The sequence below is a fragment of the Aphelocoma coerulescens genome, chromosome 5, assembly GCF_041296385.1.
Source record: "Aphelocoma coerulescens isolate FSJ_1873_10779 chromosome 5, UR_Acoe_1.0, whole genome shotgun sequence".
Classification (NCBI taxonomy): Eukaryota; Metazoa; Chordata; class Aves; order Passeriformes; family Corvidae; genus Aphelocoma; species Aphelocoma coerulescens.
This window is the reverse complement of record NC_091019.1, coordinates 50546462-50562425: the sequence shown is the minus strand read 5'-3', so window position 1 is coordinate 50562425 and position 15964 is coordinate 50546462. Positions and strand designations below refer to the sequence as shown.

The 15964-nt window shown below is 45.2% G+C and overlaps 1 protein-coding gene across 2 annotated transcripts in view; it reads left to right on the top strand.

The window, feature by feature from the left end:
- Positions 1 to 15964, top strand: part of FOXN3 (forkhead box N3) — a 220598-nt gene that overhangs the window by 32203 nt on the left and 172431 nt on the right. Inside the window, exon 2 of one of the 2 annotated variants that reach the window (XM_069018055.1) lies at positions 5937 to 6061. The exons of the other annotated variant lie outside the window; for it this stretch is intronic. The gene's annotated coding sequence lies outside the window, so the exon portion shown is untranslated. The remainder of the gene's footprint in view (positions 1 to 5936; positions 6062 to 15964) is intronic. 2 annotated transcript variants of the gene reach the window in all.

Below are 15964 nucleotides of genomic sequence, written 5' to 3'. Positions count from 1 at the left end.
TGCTGGCTTCTCATTGTCTTCCCATGGAGTGACCTGTGGTCATGGTTCTTCACCTGATGATGCCAGAGGCTGCTTGTGCCTCGCTTGAGGTTTTGAGCCTTTCAGAGTGTTATTTTTAGTGTTTGTGTTTCAACACAGGACTGCAAGTTGGGAGGGAAGAGTAATTTTACAGTATAACCAATCTCTTTGTGTGAACATCACCTCAAAGGATGTCAAGGGTTGTGTTGCTGAAGCTGAGCCTTCCTTCTGCTTGGTGTCAGCTGCAGCTCATTTCGGCTGCCTTCCAGCCTGTGCGGCCCCTTCCTGCTGGGGCATGAGCCACTGCATGGGGTGGCTGGGCAAGTCCTTCTTCTGGTGAAGCCCAAATCAAAGTTAGGATCTCTAAGAAATCTCTGCTGGTTACCCAGCCTCTGGGCCCAGGCAGTCAGTGAGTTTGTCTGCTTGGTTTTGTTTTTATCTTTTCTGCTTCTTTTCTGACAGCAAGGGTGATAAATGTTTTTAGTGGAAGTGGGGGCTATCCAGCACCAAAGGTCATTTGGCTGGTAGATTTTCCCTGCTCACTTAAAAAGTGAGGCTGGCACCTCTCAGAAATCATCTTTCCTGTGTTAAAAATACTTACCTATGCTTTCATGCTTGTGTCCTTCAGAGCAGTTCTTCAGACTAGTCTCTGAACAGGAATGAGAAACCCATCTCTCTGGTGGGCTCTTTCTCTCCTAAACTCTCCTTGGACTCTGTTGTGGTCTCAAGGGGGAGGCTGTGGTGTTTTATGGATGCATTAAAAGTGGCTAATTTTTTGTTGGCTATTCTGCTTAAATCTGGGAGAAAACTGTTGTAGGTTGAGATAGCTAAAAGTGGCTGGCTGTAGTTAGCGTGGCAAGGCCTGTGGGCAGGATATCTTTGGCCCCCGCCAGCCAGGCTGCGTCATCCTGCCACAGCAAGCAGCCAGAGGGAGAAGAGAAACCTGAGATGCACAACATGTAAATACTCCATAAATACTAGGAATTTGGCAAGGAGGCCAGCAGTGGCTTCCTCTCTCCCTGAAGATACCGCCATATGCCCAGAGATGAATCCAGTTATTTCAGCACTGTTGGCAAAACTAGTTTTCAACCTCCTACTGCTCCCAGGCTGTGCACGAGCACTGCCCTGTCTTCTCGGGGCCAGGGGGCTGCAGGGTAAGGAGTAGACATGGAAGACCAGGGAAAAGCAGTGCCATGGGAGTAGCATGACCTCTGGTATATGAGCCAGGGTATGGGGCAGACAAGGTGGTGGAAAAGGCACCTGCCTTGGGCAGTGCATTCTCATGCACACCATCTCCCTGACCTGGTTTTGGGGTGCAGGATTGAGGCCAGTGCAGGGGGTGAGTGCTGGAGGCAGGACGCACATCTCCTGCTTGTGCCCTGTCCTGCCTCCTTTGGGTTTTGAGATCTGATGGCATTGTGCCACAATATGGAATAGCCACAGGTAGATCACTTTTGTGACAGATTACTGCAATAAAATTACAAATTTATGGCAGTCAGAGATCTAGGCATGTGCCCATAATTTTTCCTTGCTGCTGTGTATTGTCTGGTCAGATGGCATGTGAACTCAACTGATCCGTAGGAGAGAGAGATAATGCGGGGGGCACTGTCCCTTCCTGCGTAGCCCCTTGGGCCCTGGCATTCTGCCCTGGAGCATGGCACCGCCAAGGGTGTGGGGCTGGCGAAACACAGCGGGGCCTTTTGGGTGGGTTTGGGCAGTAGGAAACAACCTACCACTGCAGCACCTCCTCTGAAAGATCTCATTTATCAGCTTGTGGCAAATCTTGTGGTCCTCCTTGTCAGCGGTACCACTTTTCTAGCCCTGTTGCTGCAAAAATTGAAGGTGCAAGGTGGGTTTTGGGTTTGGGGCTTTTTTGTGGGTTGGTTTGTTTGTTTGGGGTTTTATGTTTTGTTTTGTTTTTTGTGGGCTGTGGGGTTTGGGTTTTTTTGTTTTGGTTTTGTTTTTTGTTGGTTTTCTTTCCTTCATTTTTAATGGGAAGAAGAGATACTTCACTGTATAGAAATGTCAGGGTCAAGAATTCACATCCAGCTCCTGATTCCACTCTTCTGTACATAGCCCTTCTCCCTCCACACCATCTGTCTGTTGAAATTAATGCTTTAATACTCTTTGCAGGGTAGTGTTGCTATTTATTTATTCCAATGTTTAAGTTTCTTTTCAACTTTTGGGATTAAGCTGGAGTGCCCACGCATCACCGTGGACTGTGAAAATCCCAAGATAGCATGTGACAGGCTCTTGAAAAGGGGGGAAATATGTGAAATTCTGGTTTTGCGTGTGGTTTCCTTGGCTTGCTTTCCTGGCTGTGGCTCCTGGGGCAGGGGAGGGGACCAAGGCCGTAGTTCCTGTGACCAAAAAGTAGAGAACGTTTGGTGTGCAATGCCCCAGTGGATACCGCCTTGCTGCTCCTCTGCTCCTTGGAGCCCTTCCCTGTGGGCTGTACCCTGGAATTCAAGCACAGTCTCCTTGGAATAACCTTGGAACTGCTAGTATTCTGACTTGTATGGCATTTTTTCCCTTCGGACATAGCCAGAGCCTGAGACCATCCTACACCAGTACTTCTTTAACAGAAAAAAGATTAGAAGTATCATAACCCAATTAGCAATCCTCCATTTCTCATCTTTATCTGCCATGGGGAGCATCTCCCAGGGTGGGCTCAGGGTTGTTTGGATCCTACCTGAACCTGCAGCACATCTTGGGAAGCCTGTTTCTTTCTATTGCCTTTCTTTGTTATATTCTATTTTCTGTCTATGCTTGGGGGGGGTGTTGTTTGGGTTCTTTTTCACTCCAGTTTAGCATGTGACTCAGCACTGCTGTTTGTTTTGTTCTGCTGCTGGTTCCTGCATTCCCCAAAACCTCCCGGTGCTTTCAGCTGATAACACCAAAGTGTCTTACCCTAAATTTGTGGCTGTGATCTCCCTACCAGCCACCACCCTCCTTTGCCTGCTGAGGTCTTCCCTTGGCCATGCCAGCCTGTGGTGGAGACCGTGTTTACCTGGAGATAGCATGCACATTAGCCGGTAATTGTCACATTAATTGCATCCGTGATAACTGCATGGTATCAGGCAGGGTTCATGCAGACAGATTCCCCTGCTTCCCCCACTGGCCTGGCTGCCCTGGCCCTCTGTGGGTGCCCACTCGGCTGCTGGGGAGCTTGCCTCCTGCAATGAGTATCTGGAGATGGTGCTTTCTTTCCTGTGTGTCTGGATAGGATATGTCCTTTTTATTTTGCATCCTGGAGCCTTTAATTACTCTCAACAAGTCCCTTTCACACTTTGAAAATCCTGTAGCAATTTCAGTTTGAATTGCTTTCTCTGAGGCTTTGGTTTAGATGAGTGCACCTGCTCTGGGGTTCCAGTGGTAATTGGGCTGTAATAGTTATGATCCTTTAAATGCACTTAAGGTACCATGAGCTTTAAGAACTGATAACGATGCAATCTGGCATCTCAGCACCGGTTTTGTCTTGTCTCTGAGCATTTTGGTTTGAATTGTATTGTTTTGCCATTTGTGAAGATTACGAATATTCCCAGGTTTTAAAACTTGGATGTATTTAATCAAATGCTGCCCTGTGTTCATGTACCCATCCCACAGATCTGGGTCCTGGGCTGCTCCTCATTTCCCACTCTGCCAAACCCCTGCTGAGCTAAGTGGGAGTTTTGCCAGAACAAGGCCCTAAAAAAGAAGTATGACTCATTTGAGCAGTTGTGCTCATTTGTGCACCAGTCCAGGCTCATGTTAAAAGGATATTAAACAAAAAATACTAAAGAACCTACTTGTCTTGTCCTTGCCTAGAGCAAACATTTATCCTGGGACTGGTCCAGCAGGTTAAGGATGGCTTTTCCTCTGGTTTGTGTGTTACTTAGGATTTTGTGGTGTGGATACCATCAGAGCTTTTAAAGTTTTCTGCTGCCTTAATTCCCCTCTAAGGGGGCGGAACAGGGAGGGGGACGAAGAAAGAGAAAGACATCTCTCTCAGGCACGTACAGTAGCAAGAGGTATGCAGCCTGTAGCCTGCTGCTGAACTCAGAATATAAAATTTCCAAAATTACCAGTTGTGAGTGTGATAATGAACTGAAAGTAAATATGGTTCAGTTTGCTGTGAATCATTCTTGGGGGGTTTAATTGGACTTGGATGAGCTGGCATTGTTGCAGTGCAAGAATAGAGTTGTTTCAGAATTAGACAGGCATCTCTGCTTGGCAGTGCAGAGCTGCAGCATCCCAGTGGTACTGGGGAAAACTTGCCCTCAAAGAGGCTTCGCCAGGATGGCTTGAGGAAGTTCTCTGCGTGGGGAAGGAGCCAGCTGCTCCCACAAGCCCCGAGATCTGGGAACTCACCTGCTGCTACCAAATGCTGTCTCCCCTCTTTGAATTGCCCTCAGATGAACACTTCGAGTTAAGGTAGTCCCTGTGAGATGGGAGGTTTTCCTTCACCAAAAAAACCCTCTAAGCTCTCCTGGCAGGGAAAAGGGGCCATGAAATTATAATAATGGTAACTGCTGTAATGAGATGTTGCAGTAAACAAAAATAAGCATTTTTGTGCTCTTCCTTCCAGCAGGAATTTAAATTCCCAAAGCAGAACCACCTGCTCAGAATGGCTCAAACAATTTGCTACATCCGGGCAAAGAAAATACTTTCCTTAGGAAAGTGATTGCAATTTAGCTCCATGAGAGGTATAGGTGTGGGGCGATGCCCTAATGTGATGTTTGACTGGTGTAGCTTGGCTGTCCTGGGATGTACAGTGAACTTGAATATGGGAACTGTCCTGTCCTATAGTGGGGAGACACAGAAATTGTGTATCGCCCTCTTTAAAGCCATGATCGTGATTATGGGATGAGGCAAAGAGATTTATATAAGCCATTCTCATTAATGCCAGTGGGAATTACTCAGAGCTATACAAGCGCATCACAGTAAGAATGTGCCTTGGCAGTTCACTATTAATATTTGAAGATATTGCAAGCAAAGTCTCCTTCTCTGAGTCAAGCGGGCAAAAATTAGAGATTTGGCGGGGGGGTCAGGGAGGGAAAATTCTGTTATTTTAGTCTTTGGAGAGGCTATAGAAAGGTGAACCATTCGTACATACAGATCCTCAAATACAAGGAATTGCATGTGTGTGTGGCCTGTTAACTGTTCCCATGATTATAACTGCAGATATTTAGCTACTGTCTGCTGGTTACTGATGGGCAAGAGCCCACCTCTTTTTAGGAGCTGCTGACCATCTTTGCTGACCCACTCAGGGCTAGGACTCACCATGGGGCAAGAAAGGCTGGTCCCATTCTGCTTGCAGTTAAATGTTGTACTGAAACAAGATGGGCAGACTCTAGGCAGCAGAAGCAAGGCATAAGCAAAATCAGAATTTGTGATTTTAGTCTTGTGAAATATCTCAGAGAGCTTGATTCTTTCGAAGCGGCCATCAAAGTGGGTAGAAAGGACTGTGTATTTATGTGAGGTACAGTGAAAGGCAGACATTGACTTCTACTTGATGTTTCTGAGTTAGTCGTTATTCCTCTGTTTGGTTTGTATCAGTAACTAAGATTTCAAGTTGGTTTCTTCATAGTTTGGCTTTTTTTTTTTTTTTTTGGCTCAAGTTGGCATGATGTTTCAGTCTTAAAACGTGAGTTCCAGTAGGAAGTGTTATTGTGTTTATGGGTCCTGTCCTGCAATTTACCTGGTACAGCCACGCAGATGCCTTCTCCACCCTCCTTCCATGGATGGCAGGCCTGGGGCTGCAGCTGGTAGCTGTGTGGTGCTGTGGTGCTTGTCCAGTCCCTGTAAGAACTGTGGCTAATTGCTGCCATGCTGTTTAAACTAATTTTCTTTATTATTATTAGCATTATTTACATAACTTTTTATGGAAAACCCATTCTACCTAAACAAGATAAAGTAAAATTTACTATTCCTGACAGATGTTGACAACTTTGGAACAATGCAGGACACGCTGATTGCATCCGTGCAGTGCCACTGGCTTGGAAGAAGGTTCACCAAAGCAGACGAGTCCTGCCTGTCACCCTGTGGATGATAAATGCCAGAGGTAACCTTTATAACAGCACGTTTCAGGTGACAGTCCAGCTGGAAGTCCAGGGTTCCCTACCGACAGGTCCTTGCTCTCATGGCTGCACAAGTTGAAGTTCATCAGTTTTCACATACCCAGCAAATGAACCGGTGAGGTAGAAGTCGATGCTATGGATGGCTTGGTGCAAACCACCTTCAGGACTTTTATAAAAAGTCCAGGGTCCTGGAGATCATCAGCAGCTACATGTAACACTGAGGATGATTGTGCGTACCCTCAGGCTGAAAGCAGAGGATGAAACTAGAGGACAGCCACAGAGAAAGCACATTTCTCTCTTTTAGCTTAGCAGTGGCCAAATCCTGACCCAGTGTCTATACCTCTTATCACCCATATATGGCAGGAACTCTGATAGGGTTTAGCAGCACAATGGTATGTGCTGTTTTGATACTTCAACAGAGATAACAGAATGCCTAAATAAATCCTGTTTGATGCTTAAATAGGGATTTCATCCTGCCGTGTCTGTAGGCAGATACTAAGCAGAGTTTATAATTCACTGTCCAAGAATGTGATCCTTCCTTTCACTTTTTTTTTTTTTGCATTCCAGCTTGCAGTATTTTAACTAGGTAGAAATTATGGAAAGGAAATAAAGAACATAGTCACATAATAGTCATACAGAATAAAGTTAGCAGATAATTAGGTGTTGGAAAGCATGGACCTAAGAAGGTCCAGTTACTTCCTTAATACTGATATTTAATTGGACATTAAAAAGTAGAAATTCTTGAATGTTCACTGATTTCCTGTTACTAAAAGCCAGTCAGGCCATGTGAGGGTGCATGTCTCCTGTGCCTTGCTATGTGGCAACAGTTAGAGGGTAAAACTCCCTGAACACCCCGCCACTGTTACCATCTCTGCTGCTTAACAGCTGTTAGCACCAGCTGGGCCCAGTCAGGAGCACCACACTTCTGAGGCCAGAGCAGCTTTTAGACTACAGCTAAAACTTCTACTACTTTTACTATTCCTCCTCCTCCTAGCTGGAGTGACTGAAGTCAAGCCAGGCTGCAGGAGGCTGTCTGAAGTGTGCTTCCCTCCTGAGTGCCAGCATTGGCCAGCAGTTGGAGCTGGGGACAGCTGTGAGCACCAGGGAGAGATCCCAGGTGAGGGCAGCTGGGTTGTTGGAAAGAGAAAAAGATATTTTATTCCAGCAGCTAAAACCCTTTTGTATTTTGGTTTCTCTTAGCAGCTATCCAAAACATTTGGGAGAAAAGCTGTCTCTTTATTAAATATTTAACACCCTTGCCTTCAGCTGTGGGCTGAGAAAGCTCCCAATCCACATGTGAGTCACCAAGAACTCCTCCAACAGAAGCAGAGGAATTCCAGACTGGAGATTGCTAGAGGGAAAAAAAAAAGTTTGCTGATCTGGAAAAAGTCCAAAAATGGTTCACATCTCTTGTTATATCATAAAATGAGCACTGCAGTCAGTCTGGTGTGTATGTGGACAAGGAGTCGTGGAGTCCCAGATCTGAAGTGGAGAAGCTCTCATTATGCTAGGGAGCATCACACCCTATATAATAGAGATGAGAAGTACACCCAGTAGCTGGTCTTTTATTAAATGCTGTCTGCATTTGGATCCTGACATGCCAGAGGTGACAAGATGTAGATCACTGCTTCCTGTAGTAGTTTGTTCCATTGGTGAATTAGTGCTGGTTTTAATCAGTTTGGCTTTCACCTCTATCCATCCATTAGCACACATCTCTCGGCAAAGCCAGGAGATCCATGATTTGGAGGTGCCCAGCTCTCTCAGGATGACAGTCTGGGATTCATGTTCAGAGAGCAGGAGTGCAGGCTCCTGCAAAAAGAGCCTATGGTAACAAATGGTGTGATAAGAATGAGTTGTGATAACAAGAAAGGTCACAGCTATCCTAGCACTGCTGGTGGTGAGCACTGTGCTTACATGTACTGTGCAGGCATGGAGTGTGTGATCAACTCTGCTTTTTATTTCTATTAAAGTGACAGGAACTGAATGAATAAAATAAGATGAAACTTTTTTAGCATGTTTCTCCCTTTGGCCAAATTATTTTGTCAACATCCCAATGAATTTTTCAGCTGCAGAGATATGTGTCAATCTCTGTCCCATAGCCAATTACAGAGGCATCTCCAGCAGTGGTTTTACACCTCTTACCACTGTGGACCACTTAAAAATTTTTACTGGTGGTGTGGGTTCCTCATATAGCAAACTTATACCTCCTGACAAGAGGTTTACTTCTCCCATTACTATTTGCAGATACTTAAATGGGGTTCACAGTATATAACAATATTTTCACTGGTTAAAAACCATTGGTCTGTGACACAGGTAGTTTCTGTGCTCTCTGAGATCACTCCTACAGGGAAGACATGGCCACTGAACATTTTCTTAGGCCATAGGCTCTGAGTACTTTAAAGCAACTTCTTGTAGCTTATGTGCCTGATTCTGATTTCAGAGCAATGTTTCTATATTGTCTTGTTTTGAGTTTATGCCTGATTTAAGATTATGAAAGGAAGATTCTTTTTCTTCCGGCTGTTGAGCTTAGAAGTGCAAACCTTATAGCCTCACGACCTAGCCCTGCATGGTGCCTATTGGAAGGGGAGGGGTGACACCAGTAGCATATGTTAATAACACATTCTCAGTTGGGCAGCACTGACTGGTACAAGTGATAGTCTGGTACAAGTCACTTGGCTCCCTTGACCAGAACCTCTGTCTTGTGCAGGTGGGACCTGCACAGCCACCTTTTGTATGGGCCTGCTTTTTGGGTAGAAAAGGTTAATAGATTTGACTCTTTCTGTAGCTGGCCTGTGCTGTGTCCCCCTATCTGGGAGGAGTAAATGAGGTTGTCAAAAGTCAGTTTGAGCGTTAGAGACTGAAAGCGGTCAGATTCAATGGGCATTCTGCAAATAACTGGAGACAAGACGATCAGGAGATGGTTTGTACCAGCATTATCGAAAATGTTAAGACCCTTTTAAAAACTCATTGACCAGATGTGCTGCATTATGTACCTGGATGAGCATGTATGTAAGGACTCCTAACCAGGAAGAGCTGGTGTGGCCATCCACCTGTGCCTGAGCTGGCCGACACAGCTGGCAACCCCATTCCCTACCCATTGCTCAGATTGCCCAATACTGCAATTACCAGCTCTTTGATGAAAGGCAGGTTCATGTATCAGATTGTTGAGCATTAGGGATAGGGGATTAGATTTGCAGTGTAATCTTTCTGTAACATGCCTCTTGATCCAGACACTGTGCTTTATAAAAGAGCTCCTTTCTCTCTGACATTGTGGAGGCCTGCTCAGGGATGACTATCTTCTACCTTCATTTGGAGATAGTAAGGCTGCTGCTGACCTGATGTTCGTGAAGGTCACAGCTGCACCAGGCAAAATTAGTTCTGTGCAGGACAGTTAAGTAGATTGGATTTTCTCAGTTGTAGCTGATTTGCTTTCATCTGGGTTCCTCTTGCAAAACCATTTAAAGTCCATTCCCCTCTGCCCCCCACTGCCTATTTATGGGAAAAGATTGGAAGGAGGATATTCCTGCCTGGGGTCCAATTCTGCTTCAAGCCCTATTCTTATATCTTTCCAGGAAAGTGTCTACAGAGGCTGGGGCAGGCTGTGTGATCACTCTGGAGCCTTGGGTTGTATTTCATCCTATCGTGAATGTTGTAGGGCCAGGCAGGATGGTCTTCCTCTGTGCCAGCTGATTGTAGCTTTGCACTGTCTGCTTTGGATCCAAAACCCTGCTGGGACTCTTCTGTAGATTCCTGGTAATGTCGCTGCAATTTTAACTGAGCCCCTTTCCAGTCCAGCTTTTTCTGGAGCCTGATGAATCCAGGTAATCTGGGTCAAAATGCATCAAAGCCCATGTCTTCTAATCAAGGCAAAAAAACTTCTTAATTGAGCACCAGATTTGGCCGGTTATGTCTGGCCACTAGGAAACCTGTCAGCTACCTGGCTGTGCTGGTAAAACATGACATATGGTTGTGCGTGGGAAGCCTGTTCCTTGTGAGCATGGTGAGGTACAAGAGGGAGAGTGATTTTCACCTGGCTGCATTTTACTTCAGTGACTTTGCCAACGGGATGTAATTATGGTGGATCTTTGCCTGCTGCCTCAGGTTACAAAGCAACCACTGATGGAAAAGACCTCTTGTTTCTAGGCATCCTCCTCTTTTCAGTCCTTTTTATTGTAAGGTGTGGTGAAACCTGAAGTCTGCAGAAATTGTTGCCTGCCGCTTTTAGGAAGAGATAAGTGGAGGTTGTGGCAGACAACTGCCAGAGTGAGGGCTCTGTGACACTGATGACAGACTGTGTGATCCCAGTTCATCTTCACAGTGTGCATGGGGAAAATTCATAGGTAGATTTGCCTGAGGGCCTGGCAGGGGCATGTGGGGTGTGAAAGGGTTATTTCCTTCTTTGCAAAGTCACCTTCAGCCTGTCAAAAATCTTTGCTGCCTGGGACTATATGGAAAAAGGGAGTATGGAGACAATTGAAGTAAAGGAGAGGTATTCTATGGTATGTTCCCGCCTCCCCAAAAGTGTAGCTGATCAGAGTTTAAAGGAGATGAGCTTTAATTGCTCCCAGAGCTTCATGTCTCTCCTCTCTGGATACCAGAACAGTGCTGGCAGCACTTCTGGATCCTGAGGAGCAGGGTCCAGCCTGCCTGCGGGAACCAAGAGGGCCATGGAGAGCAGGTGTGTGCCCCAGTCCATGTGTGCCAAGCAGATCTCCTTGACCTGGTTGCTCTGATCAGCTGTATTAACACAGACTGTTACAATACAGCTGATCTGGGCCTGTGGCGTTCTGCAGACTGGCCTGGAACTGATGCAGGAGTGTCCTAGTGTACAAACTGTTGGAAAAGAGAAGCACTAAAACAAGATTTTTGTATTTCATTCTCTTTTCTGAAAGCTTTGCTCACTACCCTGTCCTGTACTGCATTGAAAACGTGATAATCTCCATTTGTCTTTGGCATTTTCTCTTGCTTTTTATTGGCATCTCCTCTGATGTTGTGACAGTATGTCCTGTGCTGGATTACAGGTACAAATACTGCTTTGGGATTGGGCTTTTTAGTCGACATGCATTTGGGAAAGGTGTTAGTGGCTGTCGAGGGGGCAGTGTGCAGCCTGTGAACGTGCAGTAGTTGGAAACACCAGCATCCTTTGTGTCTGTGTTTCAGAATAAGTCTGAGGCATGAAGATTTTAGGTTTTCTATTCAGACAGTATTACATTAGGAATATGAAGTATTTGACAGTTCTCTTACATTTACTCTTCTAATGTCAAAATGTGTCACATCTGGTATTAATTGGTGGAAAATTATGGCTTTAATTTACCAATTTGATTGTCTGGGAAAATTGAAGAGAGTGTAACATAATAAATGAATGCCTATTAATCTTCTAAATTTGTCTGTTTACTGTCTGCTAAAGCGGCCTGTTATGTGGTGCTTTCTGGGGGTACTATTACTCATGGAGAGGAACTCCTACCTGGGAGTGCCATGGCCAAAGTATATCAGGGTCGCTAAGGTGAGGATACGGCTGCAGAAGTCCTGGGCCAGTGATAGCTTAGACACCCACCTGAGGAAGGGTCTCCTCCAGGGAGGCAGGAGGATGCCATTTGTTGTTAACCCTGTGGAGGTGCAGGCACACCGTCCCCATTCCCATGTGTGTGCCAGCCTGTTCCACACAGTCCTGGGTGTGGGGCCGGAGGAGCAGCACAGGGACATGGCCTTTGCTCTTCTCTTTCCCTTCACCTGGGGCTGTTACCTCCATGTGGGTTTCTTAGCCCAGGGCACAGGCTACTGCTTCATTAATGCCCAACACAAATAGACATATTTGTCCACAGTAATTGTTTTAATCATTATTAATGAACATTAATTTCCAACCAGAGCCCTCCAAAAGCCCTGATTTTTTCAAACTTGCTGACACAGGAGCATAGGCAAAAGAAGCCAGATTGTTCTTCCTGGGGTTGCAAATGAAACAGTTTGTCTCGCAGGCGTGTGGATCAAACCCAGAGCAGAGATACACTTTGGCAAGGCACTGTCACTCTGTCCTGACAACCCCAGCTCTAATGAGACAGGCCTCCACTGCCTTTGCAACTGACAGGCGGGCAAAACAGAGGAAGCTGGTGGCAGCATACTGTTACTTGGGTACTGTGTGTGGATGGTGACAGGCTCAATAGCTTTTCTATCAAAAGACACCCATGTGTTTGTGAAAATACATTTTTGGAGGATCAAATACCAGGTGCTTATTTTAGTAGCAGAAAGCCCTGAAACATGCCAACTCTGGAATAAGCTGATTCTGAAAGCTGACATATTCTGTATGATTATTCCAGTATACGCCATCTGTCAGTAGCATATCCAAATATTTATGTATTTTGATTATTCTAACTGTTACGAGGGTACTGAAGCTCATAAATAATTTCATTTTCAGCAATCATTTTATTACTTTTCCATGGTTTGATAATGACATTTTGCGTGTTCCTGTTCAGTCTCTGACACAAGGAAGAGTCACAGCATGGCTGTGTAAGTGGCAGCCTTCTCACAAAAAGCCTGTGGCCAGGGGATGCCTGAGTCTGTGTCCTCCCTGGGTCTGTGCCAGTTCCCACTCCCTTCATCTCCTTGGGCTTCAGGCTGCGCTGTGCTTCCATTCAGCTCCATCCTGCCTTGTCAAGTGACTGCGCTTAGATTGGCAAATGATATAATATGACTAATTATGTTTAATGCAGATAATGTCTTATAATCAAAATAAAGAGTGGATTGCAAACAGATCCTTAAAGGGCACCAGGCGTAGAATTGACGCTGTATTTATTACCAATAACATTGCTGAAGTGCTAACAGCTGCTCAGCTCCAGCAAGTGCGGCCCCTTTGCAGAGTTTTCCAGAAGAAGGGCTAAGTGTATCAGAAGCACATTACTGCTGATAATAGTAATTAGTTCAGTAGAGCTCAGAATGTTTTGTAAAATATTATTATCCTGATTTTGCTACTCTGCAAACTGTGTCAGAGAAACAGCCTCCTTGGCTCAGAGGAGTCACTGCTGGCTGCGGGGATGGCCCTGGTGCTGGTGCAGGGCTGCTGCCCTCTCCTTGGACCACGTTGCTCTCTCCAGCTGAGTCTAGAAATCTAAGGGATTTGCCTTCTCTATCTCTGCCTTCATTTTCACCAGCGTTAGCAAAGAGGCTTCAGTAGATGGAGAAATGCACTGATGTGGAAGTAGATTTGGGTGTTAGATTTTTGAAAAGCTATTGTTAAGCTGAAAAAGGAAACCACAAGCTGTAAAGGTTGACAAAGCTCCTCTGTAAGGGACTCTTATTTTGCTGTGTACATTTGCTTTCTCTTGCTTACTAAAGGGATAAAGTGCAGTCTAGGTTTCAGAGAGAGATGGCTGATTAATCTGTCTGCCAGGTACGTATGGAAATAAATTAGCAAATGGTGCATCTGGGATTAGACTACAGCAGAGATGATAAATTATTGCCGTCTTCCATGGCTGTATTACTGAAGCTTCACTGGGTTCCCAGTACTCAGTTACTTGCTATTCGCATGGTATTACCATGGCTGTGGGATGGAAAGCCTCTATATTTGATGCAATTTTCTGTGATAGGCTAGTTTGAGAACAGATCTGGCCAGACCCATAAGGATATGCTGTATATTTAGATTAAGTAAAAGCAAAGAGATTTGATTTAGTTCTTCCACTCTGCATGAAATTCTGCTGGTTTCTGAGGACAGGAGTGCCCAGGAAGGAGAAAGGCAAGGACCTGCAAGAGGTTTTTCCACTATTTGCAGTCACCCTCCACCCTTTATCCCAAATAGCAGAGTTATCTATGCTAGCACAAAGTTGTGAGGCCCTGGAAGAGAACATTCTCTGGCCTAAACCTCTCCCACACCCCTGGCTTGACCCAGATGTAGTTCCAGATTGCACAACTCCAGCTTATCTCGGAGATCAAGAGTGAGATGAAACATCATGGGGGCAGGTAGCATTTGCATTGAATGCTAATACAGACTTCTCAGCTGTGTTTCTGCTTTTGCTGCATTTTTCATGTCTGTTTAAACTGATGCACAGCTGATGGGCTGGCAGCTGAGACATACCAGCACTGCCTACAACAGGACATGCAAATGGAGTAAATGTGACAGCAGACACGTGGTGTGCTGCCTTTCTGGAGGAAGAAAGGGTCATGCAGAAGTTCTCATCAAGTCTGTGGCACGTAACAGCTGTGGTGCAGAGGTGCCAGATCCTGTGGCACACCAGGGAGCTGCGGGAGTGGTGGCAGCATTGCTGGAAAAGCTGCAGCTGGTCTTTTAACAGGGAGTTTGCAGCCTTGTGTGGAGACCTGGTGTCTCCAGGTTGACCTGCATGGGCCTTCCAGGTCTCAAAAAACCAGTGCTTGTGCAGGCTGGCTCTGGGGCACAGGGTGGAGATGAGCAGGACAGGATGTTTGTAGAGCTGCTGGGTACTGGTTGTTTTTCAGCTCCCACCTGTGGCACTGGCGAGTGGGCACGAGCCTGGCACAGGGCACAGACAGCCATAGGACCGGTCTGCTGCACCTTCAGGCTGGGCAAGGTGAAGTGCTGGGCTTGAGGGACAGTTACTGGGTGACTGTGACCTCTGGTTTTCTTCTCCAGTCACTCCTTGTGGTCCGTGAGTCAAGCACAATTAGGATGTGTGTGTTTGTAATTGAGTAAGGCTAACAAGAACAGTGCCTTTGGTTACAAGATGCATGGGTAGATGCCGAGCTGTAAATCTGAGCTAGCGAGGACTCTGAGAGCTCTGTTCAATTAATCCAAACACAGAAATATTTACTAGAAATAGATCTATTTTCCAGTGACTTTATTTGCAAATTTTGGTTAACAACAACAGTTTACTCCTAATATGATCATGTCAAGCAGCAAGTGGGACTTACTGTTGTTCCTGGCCTTTCCCACAAAGTGTTTTGAGCAGAATGCAGAGTGAGTCAAAGGAAGCACTGGCTGATGGATGAACAGATTGCGGCACAGCCATCTATTCTATTGCGCACTTCCAGGGAGAACCCAGCAGATTAGATGTGCCGTTTTTAACTATGCAGAGAAAACTAAAGAAATTACGTTATGAATGAAAAATTAGGTGGAAGTGTCTACTGTCTCATAAACAATTCAGGAATAACTCCCTCTAAAATATTCTGGTTTATGCACACATTTAATTTGTGCTCTGGGAGCAAAATAAAGTTGCTAAGATAAAACATTCTAATAATGATTTATGTAAATTTATTTGAACAAAGCAATGATGTAGTTGCCTATAGCAAATTGTTTGGAATGTGAAATGGTATTTACGAACTGCTTCTGTCTATATGAATACAATGGATGATAGGAGAAGCTACATGAAGAAAACATAATTTTGCATTCAAAAGGGACTCTGATGCCATGTCTAGTGAGCAGGACAGCCAGTAGAACAGATTGCTGAGCGTCTGATAAAATAATCTCTAGCTTGATTCTTCCTAGGCTATTTATAGCACGTGTTTAATTTAAAATTTAGGTATGTGCTGCAGATGACCCTAACAATTATACCAGGGCCATGTATGATAATACAAATTGTTTGCCTCGCATTGCACATATGCCAAAATCTCAAGTTGCTTTGCAAGGAGAAAATCAGGCTCCATATCCTCAAAATATGGCTGAAAATAGGAAAACAATTGTAGTCCCCAGCTGCTACGGGCATATGGGGCCAAATTTATCCCATCTGTTGAAGGTTATGGAGTTCCGCCAGGGATGACTTTGATCCCGTATGTCTAGCAAAGTGGAACCAATATGTCAATATAAGACATCTTGCTGCTTCTGATGTTCTCCCAGTAAAACATCACCATTCAAAGTGGCGTGAATTTTCCAAGTGCCCGAGTCACAAACACAGTCATGGGGGATATTTCAAAAGTGCTCTGATTCT